At 48.2% G+C, this 24,442-nt stretch overlaps 17 non-coding genes across 17 annotated transcripts; all 17 read right to left on the reverse strand.

The window, feature by feature from the left end:
* Positions 1-114: 114 nt before the first annotated feature.
* On the reverse strand, positions 115-305 carry LOC142680690 (U2 spliceosomal RNA). Its single transcript, XR_012853132.1, has one exon. It is a non-coding gene; the product is annotated as a U2 spliceosomal RNA (small nuclear RNA).
* A 1,115-nt stretch (positions 306-1,420) lies between these two features.
* LOC142680691 (U2 spliceosomal RNA) lies at positions 1,421-1,611 on the reverse strand. The gene has a single exon (XR_012853133.1). It is a non-coding gene; the product is annotated as a U2 spliceosomal RNA (small nuclear RNA).
* A 1,121-nt stretch (positions 1,612-2,732) lies between these two features.
* LOC142680940 (U2 spliceosomal RNA) lies at positions 2,733-2,923 on the reverse strand. Its single transcript, XR_012853336.1, has one exon. It is a non-coding gene; the product is annotated as a U2 spliceosomal RNA (small nuclear RNA).
* A 1,132-nt stretch (positions 2,924-4,055) lies between these two features.
* Positions 4,056-4,246, reverse strand: LOC142680692 (U2 spliceosomal RNA). Its single transcript, XR_012853134.1, has one exon. It is a non-coding gene; the product is annotated as a U2 spliceosomal RNA (small nuclear RNA).
* A 1,136-nt stretch (positions 4,247-5,382) lies between these two features.
* Positions 5,383-5,573, reverse strand: LOC142680693 (U2 spliceosomal RNA). The gene has a single exon (XR_012853135.1). It is a non-coding gene; the product is annotated as a U2 spliceosomal RNA (small nuclear RNA).
* A 1,136-nt stretch (positions 5,574-6,709) lies between these two features.
* On the reverse strand, positions 6,710-6,900 carry LOC142680694 (U2 spliceosomal RNA). Its single transcript, XR_012853136.1, has one exon. It is a non-coding gene; the product is annotated as a U2 spliceosomal RNA (small nuclear RNA).
* A 1,142-nt stretch (positions 6,901-8,042) lies between these two features.
* On the reverse strand, positions 8,043-8,233 carry LOC142680696 (U2 spliceosomal RNA). The gene has a single exon (XR_012853137.1). It is a non-coding gene; the product is annotated as a U2 spliceosomal RNA (small nuclear RNA).
* Positions 8,234-9,353: 1,120 nt separating this feature from the next.
* LOC142680915 (U2 spliceosomal RNA) lies at positions 9,354-9,542 on the reverse strand. Its single transcript, XR_012853316.1, has one exon. It is a non-coding gene; the product is annotated as a U2 spliceosomal RNA (small nuclear RNA).
* Positions 9,543-10,663: 1,121 nt separating this feature from the next.
* LOC142680698 (U2 spliceosomal RNA) lies at positions 10,664-10,854 on the reverse strand. The gene has a single exon (XR_012853138.1). It is a non-coding gene; the product is annotated as a U2 spliceosomal RNA (small nuclear RNA).
* A 1,118-nt stretch (positions 10,855-11,972) lies between these two features.
* Positions 11,973-12,163, reverse strand: LOC142680699 (U2 spliceosomal RNA). The gene has a single exon (XR_012853139.1). It is a non-coding gene; the product is annotated as a U2 spliceosomal RNA (small nuclear RNA).
* Positions 12,164-16,238: 4,075 nt separating this feature from the next.
* On the reverse strand, positions 16,239-16,429 carry LOC142680700 (U2 spliceosomal RNA). Its single transcript, XR_012853140.1, has one exon. It is a non-coding gene; the product is annotated as a U2 spliceosomal RNA (small nuclear RNA).
* Positions 16,430-17,543: 1,114 nt separating this feature from the next.
* LOC142680701 (U2 spliceosomal RNA) lies at positions 17,544-17,734 on the reverse strand. Its single transcript, XR_012853141.1, has one exon. It is a non-coding gene; the product is annotated as a U2 spliceosomal RNA (small nuclear RNA).
* Positions 17,735-18,852: 1,118 nt separating this feature from the next.
* LOC142680702 (U2 spliceosomal RNA) lies at positions 18,853-19,043 on the reverse strand. Its single transcript, XR_012853142.1, has one exon. It is a non-coding gene; the product is annotated as a U2 spliceosomal RNA (small nuclear RNA).
* A 1,131-nt stretch (positions 19,044-20,174) lies between these two features.
* On the reverse strand, positions 20,175-20,365 carry LOC142680703 (U2 spliceosomal RNA). The gene has a single exon (XR_012853143.1). It is a non-coding gene; the product is annotated as a U2 spliceosomal RNA (small nuclear RNA).
* A 1,131-nt stretch (positions 20,366-21,496) lies between these two features.
* On the reverse strand, positions 21,497-21,687 carry LOC142680704 (U2 spliceosomal RNA). Its single transcript, XR_012853144.1, has one exon. It is a non-coding gene; the product is annotated as a U2 spliceosomal RNA (small nuclear RNA).
* Positions 21,688-22,815: 1,128 nt separating this feature from the next.
* On the reverse strand, positions 22,816-23,006 carry LOC142680705 (U2 spliceosomal RNA). The gene has a single exon (XR_012853145.1). It is a non-coding gene; the product is annotated as a U2 spliceosomal RNA (small nuclear RNA).
* A 1,121-nt stretch (positions 23,007-24,127) lies between these two features.
* LOC142680707 (U2 spliceosomal RNA) lies at positions 24,128-24,318 on the reverse strand. The gene has a single exon (XR_012853146.1). It is a non-coding gene; the product is annotated as a U2 spliceosomal RNA (small nuclear RNA).
* Positions 24,319-24,442: the final 124 nt, after the last annotated feature.

A 24,442-nucleotide genomic window follows, 5' to 3' on the forward strand; every position in this document is an offset into this window, starting at 1 on the left:
TGTCCAACAGGTGTTGAAATAATGGGATTAAAAGGGGAGATCCCATCCGAAAGACAAAAACAATGGCAAACACAAAAAGCACTTTTGGAATCTGATTTTAGTAAACACATAAGGAAAGGGTGCACCGGTCCTGGAAATACTGCAATACCAGGTCAATGCGTGGAGTGGACAGAGCAAGCTCTATTTCCATCTCCCTGTTCTAAAAATCCATTTAATATATGGTCCCCAGATAGGGGACGTATCAGATATTAAACTGATAAGAACAGATACTACACTTGATCTTAGCCAAAAGGCCGAGAAGCGATAACCCGAACGTGCCGCGCGTTTTGCTTCTTTTGCTTGCACCACAATGCAGTGCTGAAAGAGGAGGAATCGACATAAAAACGCCTTCCTGGCAACGCCCAAATGCCCTCCTGCCGTGCAAACACTGGCAGCAGCAGCAGCAGTAAGTGCATGCCCACTGCCACCCCTTCTCCTTTCACACCTTGTATCAGCTTTAATCCAGTCCAGTGCTGCCTGCTGAGCAGCACTGACCAACACTGCCTGGGCCCAGGCTTTTATCTCTGAGGCCCCATTATGATGTCAGAAAGCTGGCTCTGGCTCCTGAGGTCTCCACTATGACACGTGCAAAGTTCCGTCTGAACTTTATATAAGACGGTGCGGCTCAGTCAGTCACTCAGTGTTGCCTGAGAGGGCAACACTGCAACAGCCGGCCCCCAGGCTGTCTTTTTTTTGCACAGCTAGTTGCCTCCAGGAGGCCACAAGAGGGAGACAAGGGACTGCAAAATGGAAAATAGGCATCCACCAACTTTACAGACAACTTGTTCTCCTTGCTCCTACAACCTCCATCCTTGCACAGTTTGTTATTCTTCCAGGTAACATAGTAACAAATCCAAATTGCTGCTCTCTTTGTAGGCAAGCAAGGGTTTGTTGCAACTGCAATTCTTACTTCTTCTTGAAATGTAGGGACCACAGTACATTCCATCACATCCATCTAGTGTACACAGGTAGGTCCATTGTGACGGGCGGGCGGGCGGGCTGGCTGCTTTAATGGCTGTTTGCTGTTCCCCTACTCCACTCCACTATTTGACTATGGTGCTGCATCAATCAGTGGCTGGCTCAGGTGCAGCTCTTTAACCTACCTAGGAGGGAGGGCGGAGAGAAGACAAGGAAGGTGAATGAGCTGTTCCAATGTGAAATGCCGGAAACACAGAAACACAGACGACACAAAACAAGAGGTGGCAATGTATTAATTAATTGCATTTAATAAATTAGCTCATTATCACACATGACTGTACAAATGCATTGTCCAACAGGTGTTGAAATAATGGGATTAAAAGGGGAGATCCCATCCGAAAGACAAAAACAATGGCAAACACAAAAAGCACTTTTGGAATCTGATTTTAGTAAACACATAAGGAAAGGGTGCACCGGTCCTGGAAATACTGCAATACCAGGTCAATGCGTGGAGTGGACAGAGCAAGCTCTATTTCCATCTCCCTGTTCTAAAAATCCATTTAATATATGGTCCCCAGATAGGGGACGTATCAGATATTAAACTGATAAGAACAGATACTACACTTGATCTTAGCCAAAAGGCCGAGAAGCGATAACCCGAACGGGCCGCGCGTTTTGCTTCTTTTGCTTGCACCACAATGCAGTGCTGAAAGAGGAGGAATCGACATAAAAACGCCTTCCTGGCAACGCCCAAATGCCCTCCTGCCGTGCAAACACTGGCAGCAGCAGCAGCAGCAGCAGTAAGTGCATGCCCACTGCCACCCCTTCTCCTTTCACACCTTGTATCAGCTTTAATCCAGTCCAGTGCTGCCTGCTGAGCAGCACTGACCAACACTGCCTGGGCCCAGGCTTTTATCTCTGAGGCCCCATTATGATGTCAGAAAGCTGGCTCTGGCTCCTGAGGTCTCCACTATGACACGTGCAAAGTTCCGTCTGAACTTTATATAAGACGGTGCGGCTCAGTCAGTCACTCAGTGTTGCCTGAGAGGGCAACACTGCAACAGCCGGCCCCCAGGCTGTCTTTTTTTTGCACAGCTAGTTGCCTCCAGGAGGCCACAAGAGGGAGACAAGGGACTGCAAAATGGAAAATAGGCATCCACCAACTTTACAGACAACTTGTTCTCCTTGCTCCTACAACCTCCATCCTTGCACAGTTTGTTATTCTTCCAGGTAACATAGTAACAAATCCAAATTGCTGCTCTCTTTGTAGGCAAGCAAGGGTTTGTTGCAACTGCAATTCTTACTTCTTCTTGAAATGTAGGGACCACAGTACATTCCATCACATCCATCTAGTGTACACAGGTAGGTCCATTGTGACGGGCGGGCGGGCGGGCTGGCTGCTTTAATGGCTGTTTGCTGTTCCCCTACTCCACTCCACTATTTGACTATGGTGCTGCATCAATCAGTGGCTGGCTCAGGTGCAGCTCTTTAACCTACCTAGGAGGGAGGGCGGAGAGAAGACAAGGAAGGTGAATGAGCTGTTCCAATGTGAAATGCCGGAAACACAGAAACACAGACGACACAAAACAAGAGGTGGCAATGTATTAATTAATTGCATTTAATAAATTAGCTCATTATCACACATGACTGTACAAATGCATTGTCCAACAGGTGTTGAAATAATGGGATTAAAAGGGGAGATCCCATCCGAAAGACAAAAACAATGGCAAACACAAAAAGCACTTTTGGAATCTGATTTTAGTAAACACATAAGGAAAGGGTGCACCGGTCCTGGAAATACTGCAATACCAGGTCAATGCGTGGAGTGGACAGAGCAAGCTCTATTTCCATCTCCCTGTTCTAAAAATCCATTTAATATATGGTCCCCAGATAGGGGGCGTATCAGATATTAAACTGATAAGAACAGATACTACACTTGATCTTATCCAAAAGGCCGAGAAGCGATAACCCGAACGTGCCGCGCGTTTTGCTTCTTTTGCTTGCACCACAATGCAGTGCTGAAAGAGGAGGAATCGACATAAAAACGCCTTCCTGGCAACGCCCAAATGCCCTCCTGCCGTGCAAACACTGGCAGCAGCAGCAGCAGCAGCAGCAGTAAGTGCATGCCCACTGCCACCCCTTCTCCTTTCACACCTTGTATCAGCTTTAATCCAGTCCAGTGCTGCCTGCTGAGCAGCACTGACCAACACTGCCTGGGCCCAGGCTTTTATCTCTGAGGCCCCATTATGATGTCAGAAAGCTGGCTCTGGCTCCTGAGGTCTCCACTATGACACGTGCAAAGTTCCGTCTGAACTTTATATAAGACGGTACGGCTCAGTCAGTCACTCAGTGTTGCCTGAGAGGGCAACACTGCAACAGCCGGCCCCCAGGCTGTCTTTTTTTTGCACAGCTAGTTGCCTCCAGGAGGCCACAAGAGGGAGACAAGGGACTGCAAAATGGAAAATAGGCATCCACCAACTTTACAGACAACTTGTTCTCCTTGCTCCTACAACCTCCATCCTTGCACAGTTTGTTATTCTTCCAGGTAACATAGTAACAAATCCAAATTGCTGCTCTCTTTGTAGGCAAGCAAGGGTTTGTTGCAACTGCAATTCTTACTTCTTCTTGAAATGTAGGGACCACAGTACATTCCATCACATCCATCTAGTGTACACAGGTAGGTCCATTGTGACGGGCGGGCGGGCGGGCGGGCGGGCTGGCTGCTTTAATGGCTGTTTGCTGTTCCCCTACTCCACTCCACTATTTGACTATGGTGCTGCATCAATCAGTGGCTGGCTCAGGTGCAGCTCTTTAACCTACCTAGGAGGGAGGGCGGAGAGAAGACAAGGAAGGTGAATGAGCTGTTCCAATGTGAAATGCCGGAAACACAGAAACACAGACGACACAAAACAAGAGGTGGCAATGTATTAATTAATTGCATTTAATAAATTAGCTCATTATCACACATGACTGTACAAATGCATTGTCCAACAGGTGTTGAAATAATGGGATTAAAAGGGGAGATCCCATCCGAAAGACAAAAACAATGGCAAACACAAAAAGCACTTTTGGAATCTGATTTTAGTAAACACATAAGGAAAGGGTGCACCGGTCCTGGAAATACTGCAATACCAGGTCAATGCGTGGAGTGGACAGAGCAAGCTCTATTTCCATCTCCCTGTTCTAAAAATCCATTTAATATATGGTCCCCAGATAGGGGACGTATCAGATATTAAACTGATAAGAACAGATACTACACTTGATCTTAGCCAAAAGGCCGAGAAGCGATAACCCGAACGTGCCGCGCGTTTTGCTTCTTTTGCTTGCACCACAATGCAGTGCTGAAAGAGGAGGAATCGACATAAAAACGCCTTCCTGGCAACGCCCAAATGCCCTCCTGCCGTGCAAACACTGGCAGCAGCAGCAGCAGCAGCAGCAGCAGCAGCAGCAGTAAGTGCATGCCCACTGCCACCCCTTCTCCTTTCACACCTTGTATCAGCTTTAATCCAGTCCAGTGCTGCCTGCTGAGCAGCACTGACCAACACTGCCTGGGCCCAGGCTTTTATCTCTGAGGTCCCATTATGATGTCAGAAAGCTGGCTCTGGCTCCTGAGGTCTCCACTATGACACGTGCAAAGTTCCGTCTGAACTTTATATAAGACGGTGCGGCTCAGTCAGTCACTCAGTGTTGCCTGAGAGGGCAACACTGCAACAGCCGGCCCCCAGGCTGTCTTTTTTTTGCACAGCTAGTTGCCTCCAGGAGGCCACAAGAGGGAGACAAGGGACTGCAAAATGGAAAATAGGCATCCACCAACTTTACAGACAACTTGTTCTCCTTGCTCCTACAACCTCCATCCTTGCACAGTTTGTTATTCTTCCAGGTAACATAGTAACAAATCCAAATTGCTGCTCTCTTTGTAGGCAAGCAAGGGTTTGTTGCAACTGCAATTCTTACTTCTTCTTGAAATGTAGGGACCACAGTACATTCCATCACATCCATCTAGTGTACACAGGTAGGTCCATTGTGACGGGCGGGCGGGCGGGCTGGCTGCTTTAATGGCTGTTTGCTGTTCCCCTACTCCACTCCACTATTTGACTATGGTGCTGCATCAATCAGTGGCTGGCTCAGGTGCAGCTCTTTAACCTACCTAGGAGGGAGGGCGGAGAGAAGACAAGGAAGGTGAATGAGCTGTTCCAATGTGAAATGCCGGAAACACAGAAACACAGACGACACAAAACAAGAGGTGGCAATGTATTAATTAATTGCATTTAATAAATTAGCTCATTATCACACATGACTGTACAAATGCATTGTCCAACAGGTGTTGAAATAATGGGATTAAAAGGGGAGATCCCATCCGAAAGACAAAAACAATGGCAAACACAAAAAGCACTTTTGGAATCTGATTTTAGTAAACACATAAGGAAAGGGTGCACCGGTCCTGGAAATACTGCAATACCAGGTCAATGCGTGGAGTGGACAGAGCAAGCTCTATTTCCATCTCCCTGTTCTAAAAATCCATTTAATATATGGTCCCCAGATAGGGGACGTATCAGATATTAAACTGATAAGAACAGATACTACACTTGATCTTAGCCAAAAGGCCGAGAAGCGATAACCCGAACGTGCCGCGCGTTTTGCTTCTTTTGCTTGCACCACAATGCAGTGCTGAAAGAGGAGGAATCGACATAAAAACGCCTTCCTGGCAACGCCCAAATGCCCTCCTGCCGTGCAAACACTGGCAGCAGCAGCAGCAGCAGCAGCAGTAAGTGCATGCCCACTGCCACCCCTTCTCCTTTCACACCTTGTATCAGCTTTAATCCAGTCCAGTGCTGCCTGCTGAGCAGCACTGACCAACACTGCCTGGGCCCAGGCTTTTATCTCTGAGGCCCCATTATGATGTCAGAAAGCTGGCTCTGGCTCCTGAGGTCTCCACTATGACACGTGCAAAGTTCCGTCTGAACTTTATATAAGACGGTACGGCTCAGTCAGTCACTCAGTGTTGCCTGAGAGGGCAACACTGCAACAGCCGGCCCCCAGGCTGTCTTTTTTTTGCACAGCTAGTTGCCTCCAGGAGGCCACAAGAGGGAGACAAGGGACTGCAAAATGGAAAATAGGCATCCACCAACTTTACAGACAACTTGTTCTCCTTGCTCCTACAACCTCCATCCTTGCACAGTTTGTTATTCTTCCAGGTAACATAGTAACAAATCCAAATTGCTGCTCTCTTTGTAGGCAAGCAAGGGTTTGTTGCAACTGCAATTCTTACTTCTTCTTGAAATGTAGGGACCACAGTACATTCCATCACATCCATCTAGTGTACACAGGTAGGTCCATTGTGACGGGCGGGCGGGCGGGCGGGCGGGCGGGCTGGCTGCTTTAATGGCTGTTTGCTGTTCCCCTACTCCACTCCACTATTTGACTATGGTGCTGCATCAATCAGTGGCTGGCTCAGGTGCAGCTCTTTAACCTACCTAGGAGGGAGGGCGGAGAGAAGACAAGGAAGGTGAATGAGCTGTTCCAATGTGAAATGCCGGAAACACAGAAACACAGACGACACAAAACAAGAGGTGGCAATGTATTAATTAATTGCATTTAATAAATTAGCTCATTATCACACATGACTGTACAAATGCATTGTCCAACAGGTGTTGAAATAATGGGATTAAAAGGGGAGATCCCATCCGAAAGACAAAAACAATGGCAAACACAAAAAGCACTTTTGGAATCTGATTTTAGTAAACACATAAGGAAAGGGTGCACCGGTCCTGGAAATACTGCAATACCAGGTCAATGCGTGGAGTGGACAGAGCAAGCTCTATTTCCATCTCCCTGTTCTAAAAATCCATTTAATATATGGTCCCCAGATAGGGGACGTATCAGATATTAAACTGATAAGAACAGATACTACACTTGATCTTAGCCAAAAGGCCGAGAAGCGATAACCCGAACGTGCCGCGCGTTTTGCTTCTTTTGCTTGCACCACAATGCAGTGCTGAAAGAGGAGGAATCGACATAAAAACGCCTTCCTGGCAACGCCCAAATGCCCTCCTGCCGTGCAAACACTGGCAGCAGCAGCAGCAGCAGCAGCAGCAGCAGCAGCAGCAGCAGTAAGTGCATGCCCACTTCCACCCCTTCTCCTTTCACACCTTGTATCAGCTTTAATCCAGTCCAGTGCTGCCTGCTGAGCAGCACTGACCAACACTGCCTGGGCCCAGGCTTTTATCTCTGAGGCCCCATTATGATGTCAGAAAGCTGGCTCTGGCTCCTGAGGTCTCCACTATGACACGTGCAAAGTTCCGTCTGAACTTTATATAAGACGGTGCGGCTCAGTCAGTCACTCAGTGTTGCCTGAGAGGGCAACACTGCAACAGCCGGCCCCCAGGCTGTCTTTTTTTTGCACAGCTAGTTGCCTCCAGGAGGCCACAAGAGGGAGACAAGGGACTGCAAAATGGAAAATAGGCATCCACCAACTTTACAGACAACTTGTTCTCCTTGCTCCTACAACCTCCATCCTTGCACAGTTTGTTATTCTTCCAGGTAACATAGTAACAAATCCAAATTGCTGCTCTCTTTGTAGGCAAGCAAGGGTTTGTTGCAACTGCAATTCTTACTTCTTCTTGAAATGTAGGGACCACAGTACATTCCATCACATCCATCTAGTGTACACAGGTAGGTCCATTGTGACGGGCGGGCGGGCGGGCTGGCTGCTTTAATGGCTGTTTGCTGTTCCCCTACTCCACTCCACTATTTGACTATGGTGCTGCATCAATCAGTGGCTGGCTCAGGTGCAGCTCTTTAACCTACCTAGGAGGGAGGGCGGAGAGAAGACAAGGAAGGTGAATGAGCTGTTCCAATGTGAAATGCCGGAAACACAGAAACACAGACGACACAAAACAAGAGGTGGCAATGTATTAATTAATTGCATTTAATAAATTAGCTCATTATCACACATGACTGTACAAATGCATTGTCCAACAGGTGTTGAAATAATGGGATTAAAAGGGGAGATCCCATCCGAAAGACAAAAACAATGGCAAACACAAAAAGCACTTTTGGAATCTGATTTTAGTAAACACATAAGGAAAGGGTGCACCGGTCCTGGAAATACTGCAATACCAGGTCAATGCGTGGAGTGGACAGAGCAAGCTCTATTTCCATCTCCCTGTTCTAAAAATCCATTTAATATATGGTCCCCAGATAGGGGACGTATCAGATATTAAACTGATAAGAACAGATACTACACTTGATCTTAGCCAAAAGGCCGAGAAGCGATAACCCGAACGTGCCGCGCGTTTTGCTTCTTTTGCTTGCACCACAATGCAGTGCTGAAAGAGGAGGAATCGACATAAAAACGCCTTCCTGGCAACGCCCAAATGCCCTCCTGCCGTGCAAACACTGGCAGCAGCAGCAGCAGCAGCAGCAGTAAGTGCATGCCCACTGCCACCCCTTCTCCTTTCACACCTTGTATCAGCTTTAATCCAGTCCAGTGCTGCCTGCTGAGCAGCACTGACCAACACTGCCTGGGCCCAGGCTTTTATCTCTGAGGCCCCATTATGATGTCAGAAAGCTGGCTCTGGCTCCTGAGGTCTCCACTATGACACGTGCAAAGTTCCGTCTGAACTTTATATAAGACGGTGCGGCTCAGTCAGTCACTCAGTGTTGCCTGAGAGGGCAACACTGCAACAGCCGGCCCCCAGGCTGTCTTTTTTTTGCACAGCTAGTTGCCTCCAGGAGGCCACAAGAGGGAGACAAGGGACTGCAAAATGGAAAATAGGCATCCACCAACTTTACAGACAACTTGTTCTCCTTGCTCCTACAACCTCCATCCTTGCACAGTTTGTTATTCTTCCAGGTAACATAGTAACAAATCCAAATTGCTGCTCTCTTTGTAGGCAAGCAAGGGTTTGTTGCAACTGCAATTCTTACTTCTTCTTGAAATGTAGGGACCACAGTACATTCCATCACATCCATCTAGTGTACACAGGTAGGTCCATTGTGACGGGCGGGCGGGCTGGCTGCTTTAATGGCTGTTTGCTGTTCCCCTACTCCACTCCACTATTTGACTATGGTGCTGCATCAATCAGTGGCTGGCTCAGGTGCAGCTCTTTAACCTACCTAGGAGGGAGGGCGGAGAGAAGACAAGGAAGGTGAATGAGCTGTTCCAATGTGAAATGCCGGAAACACAGAAACACAGACGACACAAAACAAGAGGTGGCAATGTATTAATTAATTGCATTTAATAAATTAGCTCATTATCACACATGACTGTACAAATGCATTGTCCAACAGGTGTTGAAATAATGGGATTAAAAGGGGAGATCCCATCCGAAAGACAAAAACAATGGCAAACACAAAAAGCACTTTTGGAATCTGATTTTAGTAAACACATAAGGAAAGGGTGCACCGGTCCTGGAAATACTGCAATACCAGGTCAATGCGTGGAGTGGACAGAGCAAGCTCTATTTCCATCTCCGTTCTAAAAATCCATTTAATATATGGTCCCCAGATAGGGGACGTATCAGATATTAAACTGATAAGAACAGATACTACACTTGATCTTAGCCAAAAGGCCTAGAAGCGATAACCCGAACGTGCCGCGCGTTTTGCTTCTTTTGCTTGCACCACAATGCAGTGCTGAAAGAGGAGGAATCAACATAAAAACGCCTTCCTGGCAACGCCCAAATGCCCTCCTGCCGTGCAAACACTGGCAGCAGCAGCAGCAGCAGCAGTAAGTGCATGCCCACTGCCACCCCTTCTCCTTTCACACCTTGTATCAGCTTTAATCCAGTCCAGTGCTGCCTGCTGAGCAGCACTGACCAACACTGCCTGGGCCCAGGCTTTTATCTCTGAGGCCCCATTATGATGTCAGAAAGCTGGCTCTGGCTCCTGAGGTCTCCACTATGACACGTGCAAAGTTCCGTCTGAACTTTATATAAGACGGTGCGGCTCAGTCAGTCACTCAGTGTTGCCTGAGAGGGCAACACTGCAACAGCCGGCCCCCAGGCTGTCTTTTTTTTGCACAGCTAGTTGCCTCCAGGAGGCCACAAGAGGGAGACAAGGGACTGCAAAATGGAAAATAGGCATCCACCAACTTTACAGACAACTTGTTCTCCTTGCTCCTACAACCTCCATCCTTGCACAGTTTGTTATTCTTCCAGGTAACATAGTAACAAATCCAAATTGCTGCTCTCTTTGTAGGCAAGCAAGGGTTTGTTGCAACTGCAATTCTTACTTCTTCTTGAAATGTAGGGACCACAGTACATTCCATCACATCCATCTAGTGTACACAGGTAGGTCCATTGTGACGGGCGGGCGGGCGGGCTGGCTGCTTTAATGGCTGTTTGCTGTTCCCCTACTCCACTCCACTATTTGACTATGGTGCTGCATCAATCAGTGGCTGGCTCAGGTGCAGCTCTTTAACCTACCTAGGAGGGAGGGCGGAGAGAAGACAAGGAAGGTGAATGAGCTGTTCCAATGTGAAATGCCGGAAACACAGAAACACAGACGACACAAAACAAGAGGTGGCAATGTATTAATTAATTGCATTTAATAAATTAGCTCATTATCACACATGACTGTACAAATGCATTGTCCAACAGGTGTTGAAATAATGGGATTAAAAGGGGAGATCCCATCCGAAAGACAAAAACAATGGCAAACACAAAAAGCACTTTTGGAATCTGATTTTAGTAAACACATAAGGAAAGGGTGCACCGGTCCTGGAAATACTGCAATACCAGGTCAATGCGTGGAGTGGACAGAGCAAGCTCTATTTCCATCTCCCTGTTCTAAAAATCCATTTAATATATGGTCCCCAGATAGGGGACGTATCAGATATTAAACTGATAAGAACAGATACTACACTTGATCTTAGCCAAAAGGCCGAGAAGCGATAACCCGAACGTGCCGCGCGTTTTGCTTCTTTTGCTTGCACCACAATGCAGTGCTGAAAGAGGAGGAATCGACATAAAAACGCCTTCCTGGCAACGCCCAAATGCCCTCCTGCCGTGCAAACACTGGCAGCAGCAGCAGCAGCAGTAAGTGCATGTCCACTGCCACCCCTTCTCCTTTCACACCTTGTATCAGCTTTAATCCAGTCCAGTGCTGCCAGCTGAGCAGCACTGACCAACACTGCCTGGGCCCAGGCTTTTATCTCTGAGGCCCCATTATGATGTCAGAAAGCTGGCTCTGGCTCCTGAGGTCTCCACTATGACACGTGCAAAGTTCCGTCTGAACTTTATATAAGACGGTGCGGCTCAGTCAGTCACTCAGTGTTGCCTGAGAGGGCAACACTGCAACAGCCGGCCCCCAGGCTGTCTTTTTTTTGCACAGCTAGTTGCCTCCAGGAGGCCACAAGAGGGAGACAAGGGACTGCAAAATGGAAAATAGGCATCCACCAACTTTACAGACAACTTGTTCTCCTTGCTCCTACAACCTCCATCCTTGCACAGTTTGTTATTCTTCCAGGTAACATAGTAACAAATCCAAATTGCTGCTCTCTTTGTAGGCAAGCAAGGGTTTGTTGCAACTGCAATTCTTACTTCTTCTTGAAATGTAGGGACCACAGTACATTCCATCACATCCATCTAGTGTACACAGGTAGGTCCATTGTGACGGGCGGGCGGGCGGGCTGGCTGCTTTAATGGCTGTTTGCTGTTCCCCTACTCCACTCCACTATTTGACTATGGTGCTGCATCAATCAGTGGCTGGCTCAGGTGCAGCTCTTTAACCTACCTAGGAGGGAGGGCGGAGAGAAGACAAGGAAGGTGAATGAGCTGTTCCAATGTGAAATGCCGGAAACACAGAAACACAGATGACACAAAACAAGAGGTGGCAATGTATTAATTAATTGCATTTAATAAATTAGCTCATTATCACACATGACTGTACAAATGCATTGTCCAACAGGTGTTGAAATAATGGGATTAAAAGGGGAGATCCCATCCGAAAGACAAAAACAATGGCAAACACAAAAAGCACTTTTGGAATCTGATTTTAGTAAACACATAAGGAAAGGGTGCACCGGTCCTGGAAATACTGCAATACCAGGTCAATGCGTGGAGTGGACAGAGCAAGCTCTATTTCCATCTCCCTGTTCTAAAAATCCATTTAATATATGGTCCCCAGATAGGGGACGTATCAGATATTAAACTGATAAGAACAGATACTACACTTGATCTTAGCCAAAAGGCCGAGAAGCGATAACCCGAACGTGCCGCGCGTTTTGCTTCTTTTGCTTGCACCACAATGCAGTGCTGAAAGAGGAGGAATCGACATAAAAACGCCTTCCTGGCAACGCCCAAATGCCCTCCTGCCGTGCAAACACTGGCAGCAGCAGCAGCAGCAGCAGTAAGTGCATGCCCACTGCCACCCCTTCTCCTTTCACACCTTGTATCAGCTTTAATCCAGTCCAGTGCTGCCTGCTGAGCAGCACTGACCAACACTGCCTGGACCCAGCAGTGGCGGACACAGACTGCAAAAGGCCCCTGTGCAGATAATGTGCCAGGGCCCCCCCGCCCCCCCCCCAATACCGACAAAGTTACCTAAACATATATATGCATATAAAAATAAACCTTACTAATAAAAATTATGAAGGAAGATTTATATTGTACATTTTATTACCAGTTTAGAACACAAGTAACACATTTTTTTCCGGGTTAAATTCTTATCTAAACTAAGTCCCTAAATGTGGGCAAAGAAAATGAAAAACCTATACTCACCTCCTCCGGCGCCTCCGTTCCCCCTCCGCAGCCCCTATCCCTTTCTGTGTTTACAAAGCTGCTGTGGTGACGCGCGGTCGATGGCACATGACCGCTGCAGCCAATCAATGCCCTCAACAGCGATTTGCTGTGGAACTACTGTCCTCAGCAGCACACCAATGAGGAGTTATTGGCAGCAGCGGTCACGTGCCATCGGCAGCGCGTCACCAGTGCAGCCTTGTACACTTGTAACACAGACCGAGACAGGAGGATGGGGGCTGCGGCGGGTGAACGGAGGCGAGGGAGGAGGTGAGTATAGTTTTTTTATTTTCTTTGCCCACATTTAGAGACTTAGGTTAAATTGAATCATTGAATATAACACAAAGCACTCATGCAACTGAGATGCAATAATTTAGATGATCTTATCATGCTTAGCTTACTGCACTGTTACCTATCAAGCAGGACTGAATCTCAAGATATCTACAGAGGGGGCTGTATGGCGTTATCTACAGGGGGGACTGTATGGCGCTATCAACAGAGGGGGCTGTATGGCGTTATCTACAGGGGGGACTGTATGGCGCTATCTACAGAGGGGTCTGTATGGCGCTATCTACAGGGGGGTCTGTATGGCGCTATCTACAGGGGGGACTGTATGGCGCTATCTACAGGGGGGACTGTATGGCGCTATCTACAGGGGGGACTGTATGGCGCTATCTACAGGGGGGACTGTATGGCGCTATCTACAGGGGGGACTGTATGGCGCTATCTACAGGGGGGACTGTATGGCGCTATCTACAGGGGGACTGTATGGCGCTATCTACAGAGGGGGCTGTATGGCGTTATCTACAGGGGGGCTGTATGGCGTTATCTACAGGGGGCTGTATGGTGTTATCTACAGGGGGGACTTTATGGCGTTATCTACAGTGGGGTCTGTATGGCGTTATCTACAGGGGTTCTGTATGGCGTTCCCTACAGGGGGGGTCTGTAGGGAAAGTCATACAGCCCCCCCCTGTAGGGAACGCCATACAGACCCCCCTTTAGGGAACGCCATACAGACCCCCCTGTAGGGAACGCTATACAGCCCCCCTGTAGGGAACGCTATACAGCCCCCCCTGTAGGGAACGCCTTACAGCCCCCCCCTGTAGGGAACGCTATACAGCCCCCCCTGTAGGGAACGCTATACAGCCCCCCCTGTAGGGAACGCCTTACAGCCCCCCCCTGTAGGGAACGCTATACAGCCCCCCCCCCTGTAGGGAACGCCATACACCCCCAATCACTCAAAAAAATGCGACCTACAGTGTGAAAAGACAAAAGACATGTATCCCCTATCCACAGGATAGGGGATACATGTGTGATCGCTGGCATTGATAGGGAGAGCGGGGGACCGAAAGTCCCCCGAAGTTCTCCATCACTCACCTCTGACTTCCGGTGTCTGCGCAGCTCAAGTGTGACCGGCGCTCCATTCATTTCTACGGAGCTGCCGACACAGACCCCGGAAGTCCGAGGTTTGTGATGGAGAACTTCAGGGGACTTTCGGTCCCCCGTTCTCCCTATCAATGCCAGCGATCACACACGTATCCCCTATCCTGTGGATAGGGGATACATGTCTTATGTTTAATGGCAGAGCGGGGAGATACTCCCTGCTCTGCCGTAGTGTTCCGTGGCATCGCGCTGTAGCAGCCATAGCGGCAGCTAGCGGAGATTCCGGCCAAGGTGGGGGCCCGTGCCGGCAGGTGACGCGGGCCCCCTCATGCCGCGGCCCCGTAGCAGCCGCTACGGCTGCTATAGCAGTAGTTACGCCCCTGTGTTAGGGGGAGTTCACACTGAGGTTTTTTTCGCGAAAAACGTCAGAAAGTGCCTCCCATTGAAATCCATGAAATTTTTCCTGCGAGCAGTAAAAACCGCATGCGGGAAAAAGAAGCGCAATGCCCTTTCTTCGGGCGTTTCTGTCTCTGACTTCCCATTGACAACAATGGCAGGCAGAAAATGCGTTTTTTGCTGCGTTTCCCTGCCCACGGCCCGATGGCCGAAAAACGCCACAAAAAAACGCAATGAAAAACGCGGGAAGTGTTCTACCGGCAGGTCAAAATATGCCTCAAAATTCCGGAAGGAATTATGAGGCAGATTTTCTACATAAAAACTTCTCCCTTCTGACATGAACTTTTTAACTTCATCTACCTGTCCTCTGCAGTCTGCACGTCCTCCACTCGTCCTGTGTCTGTCCTCCGCTCATCCTATGAGTTCTCCGGCAGTCCTGACTGTACTGTCCAGCCGCCCGAAGTCTTACGTCGCACCGCCCCCTGTCCTCTCCCCTGCCTGAGCGCTCCTCCTACCACCAGCATCGCCGTCCTGTCCTATTCATCTGTGCCAGATTGGCAGTGCAGTGTAGCGGCTATCACCGGGCCCGGGCACCCGCCCCCTCCCTCCCGATTGGTAGTGCAGTGTGGCGGCTATCACCGGGCCCCCGCCCCCTCCCTCCCCTCATGCCTAGTGTTGTGATGCTACTAGGCATGAGGGGGCCCGTGCCGCCAGGCCTGGTACATAAAATGTAATGTGCCTGTCAGGGCGACACGGGCCCCCCCATGCCGCGGGCCCCGTAGCAGCTGCTACGGCTGCTACTGTGGTAGTTACGCCACTGAACGGGCCCCCTTCCCACGCGGGGCCCTTGTGCAGCTGCACCGGCTGCACATGCGGTATGTCCGCCCCTGGGACCCAGGCTTTTATCTCTGAGGCCCCATTATGATGTCAGAAAGCTGGCTCTGGCTCCTGAGGTCTCCACTATGACACGTGCAAAGTTCCGTCTGAACTTTATATAAGACGGTGCGGCTCAGTCAGTCACTCAGTGTTGCCTGAGAGGGCAACACTGCAACAGCCGGCCCCCAGGCTGTCTTTTTTTTGCACAGCTAGTTGCCTCCAGGAGGCCACAAGAGGGAGACAAGGGACTGCAAAATGGAAAATAGGCATCCACCAACTTTACAGACAACTTGTTCTCCTTGCTCCTACAACCTCCATCCTTGCACAGTTTGTTATTCTTCCAGGTAACATAGTAACAAATCCAAATTGCTGCTCTCTTTGTAGGCAAACAAGGGTTTGTTGCAACTGCAATTCTTACTTCTTCTTGAAATGTAGGGACCACAGTACATTCCATCACATCCATCTAGTGTACACAGGTAGGTCCATTGTGACGGGCGGGCGGGCTGGCTGCTTTAATGTCTGTTTGCTGTTCCCCTACTCCACTCCACTATTTGACTATGGTGCTGCATCAATCAGTGGCTGGCTCAGGTGCAGCTCTTTAATCTACCTAGGAGGGAGGGCGGAGAGAAGACAAGGAAGGTGAATGAGCTGTTCCAATGTGAAATGCCGGAAACACAGAAACACAGACGACACAAAACAAGAGGTGGCAATGTATTAATTAATTGCATTTAATAAATTAGCTCATTATCACACATGACTGTACAAATGCATTGTCCAACAGGTGTTGAAATAATGGGATTAAAAGGGGAGATCCCATCCGAAAGACAAAAACAATGGCAAACACAAAAAGCACTTTTGGAATCTGATTTTAGTAAACACATAAGGAAAGGGTGCACCGGTCCTGGAAATACTGCAATACCAGGTCAATGCGTGGAGTGGACAGAGCAAGCTCTATTTCCATCTCCCTGTTCTAAAAATCCATTTAATATATGGTCCCCAGATAGGGGACGTATCAGATATTAAACTGATAAGAACAGATACTACACTTGATCTTAGCCAAAAGGCCGAGAAGCGATAACCCGAACGTGCCGCGCGTTTTGCTTATTTTGCTTGCACCACAATGCAGTGCTGAAAGAGGAGGAATCGACATAAAAACGCCTTCCTGGCAACGCCCAAATGCCCTCCTGCCGTGCAAACACTGGCAGCAGCAGCAGCAGCAGTAAGTGCATGCCCACTGCCACCCCTTCTCCTTTCACACCTTGTATCAGCTTTAATCCAGTCCAGTGCTGCCTGCTGAGCAGCACTGACCAACACTGCCTGGACCCAGGCTTTTATCTCTGAGGCCCCATTATGATGTCAGAAAGCTGGCTCTGGCTCCTGAGGTCTCCACTATGACACGTGCAAAGTTCCGTCTGAACTTTATATAAGACGGTGCGGCTCAGTCAGTCACTCAGTGTTGCCTGAGAGGGCAACACTGCAACAGCCGGCCCCCAGGCTGTCTTTTTTTTGCACAGCTAGTTGCCTCCAGGAGGCCACAAGAGGGAGACAAGGGACTGCAAAATGGAAAATAGGCATCCACCAACTTTACAGACAACTTGTTCTCCTTGCTCCTACAACCTCCATCCTTGCACAGTTTGTTATTCTTCCAGGTAACATAGTAACAAATCCAAATTGCTGCTCTCTTTGTAGGCAAGCAAGGGTTTGTTGCAACTGCAATTCTTACTTCTTCTTGAAATGTAGGGACCACAGTACATTCCATCACATCCATCTAGTGTACACAGGTAGGTCCATTGTGACGGGCGGGCGGGCTGGCTGCTTTAATGTCTGTTTGCTGTTCCCCTACTCCACTCCACTATTTGACTATGGTGCTGCATCAATCAGTGGCTGGCTCAGGTGCAGCTCTTTAATCTACCTAGGAGGGAGGGCGGAGAGAAGACAAGGAAGGTGAATGAGCTGTTCCAATGTGAAATGCCGGAAACACAGAAACACAGACGACACAAAACAAGAGGTGGCAATGTATTAATTAATTGCATTTAATAAATTAGCTCATTATCACACATGACTGTACAAATGCATTGTCCAACAGGTGTTGAAATAATGGGAATAAAAGGGGAGATCCCATCCGAAAGACAAAAACAATGGCAAACACAAAAAGCACTTTTGGAATCTGATTTTAGTAAACACATAAGGAAAGGGTGCACCGGTCCTGGAAATACTGCAATACCAGGTCAATGCGTGGAGTGGACAGAGCAAGCTCTATTTCCATCTCCCTGTTCTAAAAATCCATTTAATATATGGTCCCCAGATAGGGGACGTATCAGATATTAAACTGATAAGAACAGATACTACACTTGATCTTAGCCAAAAGGCCGAGAAGCGATAACCCGAACGTGCCGCGCGTTTTGCTTCTTTTGCTTGCACCACAATGCAGTGCTGAAAGAGGAGGAATCGACATAAAAACGCCTTCCTGGCAACGCCCAAATGCCCTCCTGCCGTGCAAACACTGGCAGCAGCAGCAGCAGCAGTAAGTGCATGCCCACTGCTACCCCTTCTCCTTTCACACCTTGTATCAGCTTTAATCCAGTCCAGTGCTGCCTGCTGAGCAGCACTGACCAACACTGCCTGGGCCCAGGCTTTTATCTCTGAGGCCCCATTATGATGTCAGAAAGCTGGCTCTGGCTCCTGAGGTCTCCACTATGACACGTGCAAAGTTCCGTCTGAACTTTATATAAGACGGTGCGGCTCAGTCAGTCACTCAGTGTTGCCTGAGAGGGCAACACTGCAACAGCCGGCCCCCAGGCTGTCTTTTTTTTGCACAGCTAGTTGCCTCCAGGAGGCCACAAGAGGGAGACAAGGGACTGCAAAATGGAAAATAGGCATCCACCAACTTTACAGACAACTTGTTCTCCTTGCTCCTACAACCTCCATCCTTGCACAGTTTGTTATTCTTCCAGGTAACATAGTAACAAATCCAAATTGCTGCTCTCTTTGTAGGCAAGCAAGGGTTTGTTGCAACTGCAATTCTTACTTCTTCTTGAAATGTAGGGACCACAGTACATTCCATCACATCCATCTAGTGTACACAGGTAGGTCCATTGTGACGGGCGGGCGGGCGGGCTGGCTGCTTTAATGGCTGTTTGCTGTTCCCCTACTCCACTCCACTATTTGACTATGGTGCTGCATCAATCAGTGGCTGGCTCAGGTGCAGCTCTTTAACCTACCTAGGAGCGAGGGCGGAGAGAAGACAAGGAAGGTGAATGAGCTGTTCCAATGTGAAATGCCGGAAACACAGAAACACAGACGACACAAAACAAGAGGTGGCAATGTATTAATTAATTGCATTTAATAAATTAGCTCATTATCACACATGACTGTACAAATGCATTGTCCAACAGGTGTTGAAATAATGGGATTAAAAGGGGAGATCCCATCCGAAAGACAAAAACAATGGCAAACACAAAAAGCACTTTTGGAATCTGATTTTAGTAAACACATAAGGAAAGGGTGCACCGGTCCTGGAAATACTGCAATACCAGGTCAATGCGTGGAGTGGACAGAGCAAGCTCTATTTCCATCTCCCTGTTCTAAAAATCCATTTAATATATGGTCCCCAGATAGGGGACGTATCAGATATTAAACTGATAAGAACAGATACTACACTTGATCTTAGCCAAAAGGCCGAGAAGCGATAACCCGAACGTGCCGCGCGTTTTGCTTCTTTTGCTTGCACCACAATGCAGTGCTGAAAGAGGAGGAATCGACATAAAAACGCCTTCCTGGCAACGCCCAAATGCCCTCCTGCCGTGCAAACACTGGCAGCAGCAGCAGCAGCAGCAGCAGCAGTAAGTGCATGCCCACTGCCACCCCTTCTCCTTTCACACCTTGTATCAGCTTTAATCCAGTCCAGTGCTGCCTGCTGAGCAGCACTGACCAACACTGCCTGGGCCCAGGCTTTTATCTCTGAGGCCCCATTATGATGTCAGAAAGCTGGCTCTGGCTCCTGAGGTCTCCACTATGACACGTGCAAAGTTCCGTCTGAACTTTATATAAGACGGTGCGGCTCAGTCAGTCACTCAGTGTTGCCTGAGAGGGCAACACTGCAACAGCCGGCCCCCAGGCTGTCTTTTTTTTGCACAGCTAGTTGCCTCCAGGAGGCCACAAGAGGGAGACAAGGGACTGCAAAATGGAAAATAGGCATCCACCAACTTTACAGACAACTTGTTCTCCTTGCTCCTACAACCTCCATCCTTGCACAGTTTGTTATTCTTCCAGGTAACATAGTAACAAATCCAAATTGCTGCTCTCTTTGTAGGCAAGCAAGGGTTTGTTGCAACTGCAATTCTTACTTCTTCTTGAAATGTAGGGACCACAGTACATTCCATCACATCCATCTAGTGTACACAGGTAGGTCCATTGTGACGGGCGGGCGGGCGGGCGGGCTGGCTGCTTTAATGGCTGTTTTCTGTTCCCCTACTCCACTCCACTATTTGACTATGGTGCTGCATCAATCAGTGGCTGGCTCAGGTGCAGCTCTTTAACCTACCTAGGAGGGAGGGCGGAGAGAAGACAAGGAAGGTGAATGAGCTGTTCCAATGTGAAATGCCGGAAACACAGAAACACAGACGACACAAAACAAGAGGTGGCAATGTATTAATTAATTGCATTTAATAAATTAGCTCATTATCACACATGACTGTACAAATGCATTGTCCAACAGGTGTTGAAATAATGGGATTAAAAGGGGAGATCCCATCCGAAAGACAAAAACAATGGCAAACACAAAAAGCACTTTTGGAATCTGATTTTAGTAAACACATAAGGAAAGGGTGCACCGGTCCTGGAAATACTGCAATACCAGGTCAATGCGTGGAGTGGACAGAGCAAGCTCTATTTCCATCTCCCTGTTCTAAAAATCCATTTAATATATGGTCCCCAGATAGGGGACGTATCAGATATTAAACTGATAAGAACAGATACTACACTTGATCTTAGCCAAAAGGCCGAGAAGCGATAACCCGAACGTGCCGCGCGTTTTGCTTCTTTTGCTTGCACCACAATGCAGTGCTGAAAGAGGAGGAATCGACATAAAAACGCCTTCCTGGCAACGCCCAAATGCCCTCCTGCCGTGCAAACACTGGCAGCAGCAGCAGCAGCAGCAGCAGCAGTAAGTGCATGCCCACTGCCACCCCTTCTCCTTTCACACCTTGTATCAGCTTTAATCCAGTCCAGTGCTGCCTGCTGAGCAGCACTGACCAACACTGCCTGGGCCCAGGCTTTTATCTCTGAGGCCCCATTATGATGTCAGAAAGCTGGCTCTGGCTCCTGAGGTCTCCACTATGACACGTGCAAAGTTCCGTCTGAACTTTATATAAGACGGTGCGGCTCAGTCAGTCACTCAGTGTTGCCTGAGAGGGCAACACTGCAACAGCCGGCCCCCAGGCTGTCTTTTTTTTGCACAGCTAGTTGCCTCCAGGAGGCCACAAGAGGGAGACAAGGGACTGCAAAATGGAAAATAGGCATCCACCAACTTTACAGACAACTTGTTCTCCTTGCTCCTACAACCTCCATCCTTGCACAGTTTGTTATTCTTCCAGGTAACATAGTAACAAATCCAAATTGCTGCTCTCTTTGTAGGCAAGCAAGGGTTTGTTGCAACTGCAATTCTTACTTCTTCTTGAAATGTAGGGACCACAGTACATTCCATCACATCCATCTAGTGTACACAGGTAGGTCCATTGTGACGGGCGGGCGGGCGGGCGGGCTGGCTGCTTTAATGGCTGTTTTCTGTTCCCCTACTCCACTCCACTATTTGACTATGGTGCTGCATCAATCAGTGGCTGGCTCAGGTGCAGCTCTTTAACCTACCTAGGAGGGAGGGCGGAGAGAAGACAAGGAAGGTGAATGAGCTGTTCCAATGTGAAATGCCGGAAACACAGAAACACAGACGACACAAAACAAGAGGTGGCAATGTATTAATTAATTGCATTTAATAAATTAGCTCATTATCACACATGACTGTACAAATGCATTGTCCAACAGGTGTTGAAATAATGGGATTAAAAGGGGAGATCCCATCCGAAAGACAAAAACAATGGCAAACACAAAAAGCACTTTTGGAATCTGATTTTAGTAAACACATAAGGAAAGGGTGCACCGGTCCTGGAAATACTGCAATACCAGGTCAATGCGTGGAGTGGACAGAGCAAGCTCTATTTCCATCTCCCTGTTCTAAAAATCCATTTAATATATGGTCCCCAGATAGGGGACGTATCAGATATTAAACTGATAAGAACAGATACTACACTTGATCTTAGCCAAAAGGCCGAGAAGCGATAACCCGAACGTGCCGCGCGTTTTGCTTCTTTTGCTTGCACCACAATGCAGTGCTGAAAGAGGAGGAATCGACATAAAAACGCCTTCCTGGCAACGCCCAAATGCCCTCCTGCCTTGCAAACACTGGCAGCAGCAGCAGCAGCAGCAGCAGCAGCAGCAGTAAGTGCATGCCCACTGCCACCCCTTCTCCTTTCACACCTTGTATCAGCTTTAATCCAGTCCAGTGCTGCCTGCTGAGCAGCACTGACCAACACTGCCTGGGCCCAGGCTTTTATCTCTGAGGCCCCATTATGATGTCAGAAAGCTGGCTCTGGCTCCTGAGGTCTCCACTATGACACGTGCAAAGTTCCGTCTGAACTTTATATAAGACGGTGCGGCTCAGTCAGTCACTCAGTGTTGCCTGAGAGGGCAACACTGCAACAGCCGGCCCCCAGGCTGTCTTTTTTTTGCACAGCTAGTTGCCTCCAGGAGGCCACAAGAGGGAGACAAGGGACTGCAAAATGGAAAATAGGCATCCACCAACTTTACAGACAACTTGTTCTCCTTGCTCCTACAACCTCCATCCTTGCACAGTTTGTTATTCTTCCAGGTAACATAGTAACAAATCCAAATTGCTGCTCTCTTTGTAGGCAAGCAAGGGTTTGTTGCAACTGCAATTCTTACTTCTTCTTGAAATGTAGGGACCACAGTACATTCCATCACATCCATCTAGTGTACACAGGTAGGTCCATTGTGACGGGCGGGCGGGCGGGCTGGCTGCTTTAATGGCTGTTTGCTGTTCCCCTACTCCACTATTTGACTATGGTGCTGCATCAATCAGTGGCTGGCTCAGGTGCAGCTCTTTAACCTACCTAGGAGGGAGGGCGGAGAGAAGACAAGGAAGGTGAATGAGCTGTTCCAATGTGAAATGCCGGAAACACAGAAACACAGACGACACAAAACAAGAGGTGGCAATGTATTAATTAATTGCATTTAATAAATTAGCTCATTATCACACATGACTGTACAAATGCATTGTCCAACAGGTGTTGAAATAATGGGATTAAAAGGGGAGATCCCATCCGAAAGACAAAAACAATGGCAAACACAAAAAGCACTTTTGGAATCTGATTTTAGTAAACACATAAGGAAAGGGTGCACCGGTCCTGGAAATACTGCAATACCAGGTCAATGCGTGGAGTGGACAGAGCAAGCTCTATTTCCATCTCCCTGTTCTAAAAATCCATTTAATATATGGTCCCCAGATAGGGGACGTATCAGATATTAAACTGATAAGAACAGATACTACACTTGATCTTAGCCAAAAGGCCGAGAAGCGATAACCCGAACGTGCCGCGCGTTTTGCTTCTTTTGCTTGCACCACAATGCAGTCCTGAAAGAGGAGGAATCGACATAAAAACGCCTTCCTGGCAACGCCCAAATGCCCTCCTGCCGTGCAAACACTGGCAGCAGCAGCAGCAGCAGCAGTAAGTGCATGCCCACTGCCACCCCTTCTCCTTTCACACCTTGTATCAGCTTTAATCCAGTCCAGTGCTGCCTGCTGAGCAGCACTGACCAACACTGCCTGGGCCCAGGCTTTTATCTCTGAGGCCCCATTATGATGTCAGAAAGCTGGCTCTGGCTCCTGAGGTCTCCACTATGACACGTGCAAAGTTCCGTCTGAACTTTATATAAGACGGTGCGGCTCAGTCAGTCACTCAGTGTTGCCTGAGAGGGCAACACTGCAACAGCCGGCCCCCAGGCTGTCTTTTTTTTGCACAGCTAGTTGCCTCCAGGAGGCCACAAGAGGGAGACAAGGGACTGCAAAATGGAAAATAGGCATCCACCAACTTTACAGACAACTTGTTCTCCTTGCTCCTACAACCTCCATCCTTGCACAGTTTGTTATTCTTCCAGGTAACATAGTAACAAATCCAAATTGCTGCTCTCTTTGTAGGCAAGCAAGGGTTTGTTGCAACTGCAATTCTTACTTCTTCTTGAAATGTAGGGACCACAGTACATTCCATCACATCCATCTAGTGTACACAGGTAGGTCCATTGTGACGGGCGGGCGGGCGGGCTGGCTGCTTTAATGGCTGTTTGCTGTTCCCCTACTCCACTCCACTATTTGACTATGGTGCTGCATCAATCAGTGGCTGGCTCAGGTGCAGCTCTTTAACCTACCTAGGAGGGAGGGCGGAGAGAAGACAAGGAAGGTGAATGAGCTGTTCCAATGTGAAATGCCGGAAACACAGAAACACAGACGACACAAAACAAGAGGTGGCAATGTATTAATTAATTGCATTTAATAAATTAGCTCATTATCACACATGACTGTACAAATGCATTGTCCAACAGGTGTTGAAATAATGGGATTAAAAGGGGAGATCCCATCCGAAAGACAAAAACAATGGCAAACACAAAAAGCACTTTTGGAATCTGATTTTAGTAAACACATAAGGAAAGGGTGCACCGGTCCTGGAAATACTGCAATACCAGGTCAATGCGTGGAGTGGACAGAGCAAGCTCTATTTCCATCTCCCTGTTCTAAAAATCCATTTAATATATGGTCCCCAGATAGGGGACGTATCAGATATTAAACTGATAAGAACAGATACTACACTTGATCTTAGCCAAAAGGCCGAGAAGCGATAACCCGAACGTGCCGCGCATTTTGCTTCTTTTGCTTGCACCACAATGCAGTGCTGAAAGAGGAGGAATCGACATAAAAACGCCTTCCTGGCAACGCCCAAATGCCCTCCTGCCGTGCAAACACT

Source organism: Rhinoderma darwinii (assembly GCF_050947455.1).
Source record: "Rhinoderma darwinii isolate aRhiDar2 chromosome 2 unlocalized genomic scaffold, aRhiDar2.hap1 SUPER_2_unloc_56, whole genome shotgun sequence".
In the NCBI taxonomy this organism is placed as follows: domain Eukaryota; kingdom Metazoa; phylum Chordata; class Amphibia; order Anura; family Rhinodermatidae; genus Rhinoderma; species Rhinoderma darwinii.